This window comes from Otolemur garnettii, unplaced genomic scaffold, assembly GCF_000181295.1.
Source record: "Otolemur garnettii isolate 467f Iridium unplaced genomic scaffold, OtoGar3 scaffold00005, whole genome shotgun sequence".
NCBI lineage: Eukaryota > Metazoa > Chordata > Mammalia > Primates > Galagidae > Otolemur > Otolemur garnettii.
The window spans coordinates 6,109,872-6,117,195 of record NW_003852400.1 but is presented as its reverse complement, the minus strand read 5'-3'; the positions used below and the strand labels follow the sequence as shown (position 1 = coordinate 6,117,195).

The 7,324-nt window shown below is 40.4% G+C and overlaps 1 pseudogene; it reads left to right on the top strand.

The window, feature by feature from the left end:
• The first annotated feature begins 3,762 nt into the window (after window positions 1–3,762).
• On the top strand, window positions 3,763–6,635 carry LOC100951502 (annotated as a pseudogene).
• The last annotated feature ends 689 nt before the right edge of the window (window positions 6,636–7,324 follow it).

Sequence of the window (7,324 nt, the reverse complement as noted above, 5' to 3'; positions counted from 1 at the left end):
TCCTTCATATTCTTTTTTTTTATTTTACTTTTAATTTTGTATTTACTACGTCATGTCCTCTTCCTAGACTTCCTTCATTTTCAATGAGAAAAGCATAGCAAACATCCTCCTATCCAACTCCTGAAAAAAAAAGCAACTGAACAAACAGTTTGCCACTCATAGATAGTCCCATTCACAAGTAAAATTAAGGTTTTTAACCAAACAAAAACAAGAGGGCTGGTGGAAACTCACAATGTTTTTGAAAGCTTGTGCTCAGACATTTTGTGTATTATGTCTGTTCACTTTCCATTGGCAAAGCATGACATACAGCTACACAGGACATCAGTGGGTTGTAATATATTAAAAATATAATCCTCTTATAGGAAGCCTATACTTGGGAACACTCACTGCAATCTACTTTAGGTGACTGTATTTATGTTGTGGGTGTGATGGGGAGGTAAGAAGAAAGGACCTGTCATAATTGAGATCTTACTCTTTGGATAGGACAAGTGCTTAAGGATAATTAGATATTGATGTGGGAGAGTTGAGGCTTTACCTGTATTGCCATTATGAAAAAGAACCCCAGATTATGGTGCAGTCTGCAATCAGATTGCATGCTGGGTTGCTAATGGCCATGAAGTTTCTTTTTGGGTTGATGGAAATGTTCTAAAATTAGATTGTAGTGATGTTTGTACAACTCTGTGAAAATACTAAAAATCACTGGAGTGCATTTTCTTGGCACATGAATTACATTTTAATAAAAAATGTTACAAAACAGTTGTGTGCTGGGATTATAAATTAGTACCTTCTATGATTTCAGAAACTCTATTTTTCTTGGGTAATTCTTTCTTGGTAAAGAATATATTGAGAGAAGTGATAGGTATTTTTAAAACTCAGTTTTACTACATTTTAAATAAATGCAATAGTACATACATAGTTTTTATGCTTTTTATTGTGGAAGGTTTCAAATATATACACCAATAGAATAGTATAATAAAGCCTATATATCCATCACCCAGATTCAACAATTATCAATTGATTAATTTGTTTTCTCTATGCCTCAGATTACTTGAAGTGCTGAGTATCATATGTTATCTATAAATATTTAGTACATTTATCTAAAAGATAATGACTTCATCATTCAAGCATGATTGTCCCCCAAACAGCAGTAACTTTTTAGTATTATCAAATATCCAGTTATTATTCTTATTTTCCTGACTGTCCTATAAATAATATTTTTGTACCATCTTATTTTAGTTGAGAGAAAACTTAGTACTGTGAATTATCATAAAAGAATTATAGTATTCAGAACAAGAAAATAACATTCTTTAATGTACCTAAATCATTTCCTATAAAATGTTAAGTATTACCTTATTCTCCACATTATTTGAATCTTCTAACTATGGCTATGTGTTTTTTTAAAAAAAACTAAATATCAAAGAGAATTTTCTAGGTAGTCACTTTTTGAGGTCTTATTTTCCTCTTTTAGAATATAATAAAAGTTACTTTTTATTTTTTATTTATTTATTTATTTTGAAACAGAGTCTCACTCTGTCACTCTGGATAGAGTGCTGTGGTGTTCATAGCAACCTCAAACTCTTGGGCTTAAGCCATTCTCTTACCCCAGCTTCCCAAGTAGCTGGGACTACAGGCAACTGCCACCATAATGAGCTAATTTTCTATTTTTAGTAGAAACAGGGTCTCACTTTTGCTCAGGCTGGTCTCAAACTCCTGAGTACAAGTAGTCTCTGCACCCTCCACCTTGGCCTCCCAGAGTACTAGGAGTTTTTAAATACAGTGAGAGAGAAGGCTGAAGCAAAGGACAAGAGTAGGTATCTGATGCAGCCAAGAGCACACATACACCTCATTGAGCCCTATACAGTGGCTAAGGATTGGCTACCAATTTTACTCTAGACTTTCTAACAGTAAAAGGAGAATAAATTGGAGAGATACACAAGATATCATTTTATAAGAGAAAAACAGAGAAATTGCTTCAAATAAGCATAGCTAGTGTTCTTAATGAAGCCAGAAGAAATTTCTCCTGAAGGTTGTCATGAAAGATTTTGCTTTGTAAAGAACATGTAATCAACAATGAAAACCTCAGGGGTGGTATGTGTGTGTCTGTGTGAGAGAGAGAGAAAGAGAGAGAGAGAGAGAGAAAGCCCTGCCTAGCTAAATGGATCAGCAGTCAGCTCTCAGCTCTAGCAGATGTTGTCATGTGGAGGTATCAGTACAGTGTTGCCAGATCTGCTATATTTGAAATCTCAATTTCTCATTGTTGGCTACAATTTTTAAAAATACCATGTGGGTCAAACAAAATAGTTCCGTGGGCTAACTCGATCCCAGTTTGTAACTGCTTATATAGAGGAATGGATTGATTTTATATCTTTAGGATAATCCACCCGAGCATGCTTCCCTCACAAACAATTAAAGCACACAAACATGTTTTAATTGTTTTCTGAGTTGGAGGTGTGATTGACTTCTCTTGCTTAAATAACATTGGTTCCTGAATGGAAAGCCAAAAAGGAAGAGAAGGTAATTCATTTATTTTCCACCCTTGATCATTTTTCCCCCAGTTTTCACAAAATAATCAAATGATCAGCAGAATATTAATTTTAAAGCTGGCGTTCTTTGACAACACTTAGATTGACCCAATAAAGGCCTGGTTTATTTCACAATGCCCCAGAATGATGTGATGTCAATACTTACAGGGCATCTCCTTCTCATTTTACTTCTTGCATTTTTATTTCTGCTGATAGTAATACTTAATTTCTCTTATTCATATGTCACCAATTCTGAGTTGGTGCCTGCTGGTAACTGGGGGGTTTGATCCCTAATTTTATTAGAACCAAAGAGTACTATGGAAATGTCTGCACTTGACTGCGTGGGTGCTCTGGTTCTTCCACAGTGGCTTCATAGGGTTTTCTCAAGGACCACATGAATTTGTATGAATTTACATAGCTCCTTGACTGACAAAGATTCTATTTCAAGATGTCCTCAAATACTCATTTAATCAAAATCAACTTTGGTGCCACTGCGACCCCGCGGGCTCTCCTGACATGCGTGCGGACTCCAAGCCAGGCCTGCTCCCGCCCCGGTGCCTCTAAGACGGCCCAGGCACAGGGCCAGCGGCCGGAGCAGGCAGTGGAGTGGGGAGGCCGCTGCGGACCTAGAGGCCGCACGTGCACCGTCTTTGATTTTCCGCAGTTGGAGCTGCCCCCAGACTTCCGGGGAGTCAACAACGCAAGGCCTCTCTGTGATGAGTGAGGAAGCCGACGAGGGCCTGAAGTTGGGAAATCCAAGGCACTCGGCGCCTGAGAAGAGAAGGTTCGAAAAGGAAGGAAGAGCCGATGGGACTTGTCCCGTTTTTGTTTTATATCTGCAGCTCCAAGGTTCCAAGGCAGGAAATACAAGTGGCAACAGATCCTGACTGTCACTTCAGTTCACACAACGGGGTAGCAGGAAACCAAGAATTTAGATTGGACACAGGCTGCTGCTCCTCATCAGCGCTGTGACCGTAGAAAAGCCTTGTGACTTCTCCAGACCCGTTATCTTGGAAGAAACAGAAAGGCTGGCTTTGAGAATTATCAAGAGTTTTTGGGAATTCAGAAAATTGAAAGCAATCACATTTTGCGACCCTGGACCCCTGTGGCAGTATATCCAACAAAGATAATTAAGTGTGTATCCAGCAAGTATGGGCTCCTCCCCCAGTCACAGTCACAGACTGTACTGAAGGATGCTTCGTGTGAGAGCTTTCCAAATGTCAGTCAGCTCTTTTTAGAAATGCAGATCAAAAAGATGAAGAATATTGGACAGCAGTTATATACTACACAAATGAATGGTGGACACCATGAATTCCTTGACCATGTCACCCAAACAGCCTGATGCTAACGGAGCACCTTGACCAGATAGATAGAAAGTGTAAAGCCTTTTGTATCAAGGCTCAGAGGCAGAGGCTGCCATGATGACCATTGCTACATGTGTAAAGTGCAAAAGCATTTACAAATCCCTTCTCAAGATTTGAAAAAGGCTACAGGGCAAAGCCAGAAGGAAGACATATATGTCTGCTTCAAGTGCAGTCTGGATGTGGCTCCTCCCACTTTCCATTTTGTGAACAATAATCCCAGTGCAACTCATGTTGGAAACAAAATAGAAACCATTTCAAGTTCCGTCAGCAACAAATTTAAGGTGAGGAACTTTAAGCCAGGCAAATATTCCAGTGATAAATGTTGATTTTCCACAAAGGACCCTTTGCAGTTCAAAAAGCACACGTTTCAACGTGAAGAGATTAAATTTATTTGTTCTCACTGTAGCTACATTTCATATATGAAAGGGGAGTTTCAGAGGCATTTGGTGAAACACACAGGCATTTTCCCTTATCAGTGTGAGTACTGCGACTACGGTGCTATCAGAAATGATTATATTGTCAAACATGAAGGGAGTCCATGAGAGGGCTAGCTCTCTCTACGCTCAAAACTACTGCCAAGCCAGAGCTGAAAAGAGTTGTGCTTCAAAACAAAACATGGAACTTCTGAAAGCTTCCAATCCAAGGACTACATTTCAAAATAAGTTGTCAGATCAACTTTCAAGGTTCTCTCTCCACACAAATAAAGACAAATGTACAATAAGTTGTTACCTGAACCAAATGAATACCAGAAAGATGTAGTGTGTATCCCAAATAAAATGGCCCTGTCTGAGCAAAGGGAAGTCAATCTATTTGAGAACAAAAACGTTGAGGTAGAAGTGTTATCTCCTGCAAAAGAACCTGTCCAGCCAGGTATGCCACTCACAGTTGTGGCACTGGCAGAACTAGTTGTGCCTGCAAACTGTTTAGCCCAATTGGTAGACATGAAGGTTGTCAATGGCACACAGAGCTGGTTCTGAAACTGTTTCCACAGGAAGAAAATAATTGCCATGAAGCTGGCAGGGGCAGTGGGGGTAATTTTGAGCATATGACTAAAGAGAATAGTTTAGATGAACAAGAAAAAACAGATTCTATAGGGAAAACATCCCTAACAATTGAAGGGAAGGTTGGAAAACTCATAGGCATTGATCATCTTCAGTCTTCAATTCAGAAACAACTTAGATATGTGAAATGGGTAAGGTCTTACGATTTTTTCGTGTCAAACTCTAATGTACACAACCTTGGAGAATCCTTCCTCAATTCTGAAAGAGTTGAGGATTTCCAGAAAAAAAGAACAAAACTTATATCCACATAGAGTTTCTTCTCTTTATTCTGTTGCCTTAAAAGGTTGTTCACCAGCATCTATTTTAAAAAATGGTATGTTCTGTGTTCTTGGAGCTGCATCAAACCCTTTTCCATATAAAGCTGCTGTTTCTTTATTATTATTATTATTATTGCTGTTTTTTTTGGCCAGGGCTGGGTTTGAACCTGCCACCTCTGGCATATGGGGCCAGCACCCTACCCCTTGAGCTGCAGGTACCGTCCAGCTGCTGTTTCTTTTGCTAAAGGTGAAACAAGGCTACCCAGGGGCTCACAGCAGTTACTCCCTCTTGCTGCATCATCTGCATCTGTCCCTTCTCTAGAGAAAAGGGCTTAGAATCTAGATGTAAGATCAGTATTCCCATAAGAATGGTTTCCTCTGATAGGAAGGTGGGAAAGAACCAGTGGGGATCAACACGGGAGCCTCCTGGTCACTCTTTGAGTTTTCCCATCAATGCCATTGACAAACTGGATATATTTACTGATAATTAAGGTGTCCATTACCAGCAACCCCACCATTATTCTGAGGTTTCTGGAGGGTACCTGTGGAATGACCAGGGCCAGTGAATGAGGGTTCTCAGCTCCTCTGAGGACGCCCACATCATAGAGGCTACCTGTGAAGCACCTCCTGACACACTTGCCATGAGACAAGTTAGTAAAACCTTTTCCCTCCTGCCCTGTGAAACAGACAGACCCAGACATCCAGCCTTTGATAAATGAAAGGGAGCCAAGAGACATGTCCCAAAATCTTGAGACATCTTACACCAAGGAAAGAGAGTGCCATCTGCAGCACTGCCCCTAGATAGACTGCCCTGCGTGGACTGCAAGGGAACAGCGAGAAAGCTGCTTCCCAGAAATCTTCCTATAAGTAGAAATAAAACCAAACAAGTAAGCTTATCCAAGGAGAAAAATAAGATTCGGGCTGACCCCAGCAGCTATCTCAAGGATCCTTCAGTTTTTCAGTTTGCACGACAACTTCATCTGATAGCAGCTAAGGCAGATCAGCTAAATAAATGCCCCCACTGGATCCAGCCAGTCATCGTGTTAAACCATCCTGATGTGGACTCACCAGAAGTGACCAATGAGATGAAGGTAATAATTAAGTACAAAGGCAACATCTTCAAAGTTGTTTAATCAGAGTGGACTAGGTGTCAGCTAGGTATCAGACGGCACCTTCCAGCTCACCTAACAGAGTGTGGAGGAAGCCAATCAAATTAGAAGGCAAATGATGTTGAAAATGAAACTCAAAAAAGTTCATAGAAACAACTACCAGGTGGTGAATTCCTTGCCTGATGACTCCTCGCAGTGCATATTTAAGTGCTGGTTCTGTAGGCAGCTGTATGAAGACCAGGAGGAGTGGATGAGTCAGGGCCAGTGGCATTTGATAGAAGCAACCAGAGACTGGGACGTGCTGTCTTCCAAGGGCAAATAAGTACAAAATGGCTGTGCAAAGCAAGTTGTTTTTATCTCAGTTTATTCTGGTTGGGGCTCCCCTCCCTCCAGATTCAATAGGAGAAATACAGACTGTAGAAATGAGAGGATCTCTAATTCTTTAGATCCCTTGTAGGAAGATTGAGAGCCAGGCCCCTGAATCCAGGACAAACTGAGGGGCAAACTAAGGCTGTTTTACACATATTTTTTTTAATAAGTGCTACTGAAGCATTAAACCTATGTTCTGGTGTGCAAAAAAAAAAAATAATCAACTTCACTTACTACATTCAGATAAAAACTTCAGAGACACACAAGCACATGTCAGATTTGTTTCTTTTTCTACTGTAAATTCAGGGAATGACTTCAGATTTTTATTTATTTATTTATTTATTTACTTTGAGATAGAGTCTCAAGCTGTCACCCTGGGTAGAGTGCTATGGTGTCACAGCTCACAGCAATCTCAAACTCTTGGGCTTAAGTGATTCTCTTGCCTCAGCCTCCCGAGTAGCTGAGACAGACAGCTACTTGCTCTGTCATCCCAGCCTATAGTACAATGGTGTCATCATAGCGTTACCAGAAACTCCTGGGTCAAGCTATCTTCCTGCTTCAGCCTCCTGCGTAGTTGTGACTACAGGCACAGGCCACCACCCTAGTTAGTTTTTTACTTTTTGTAGAAATGGGGTCTGGCTC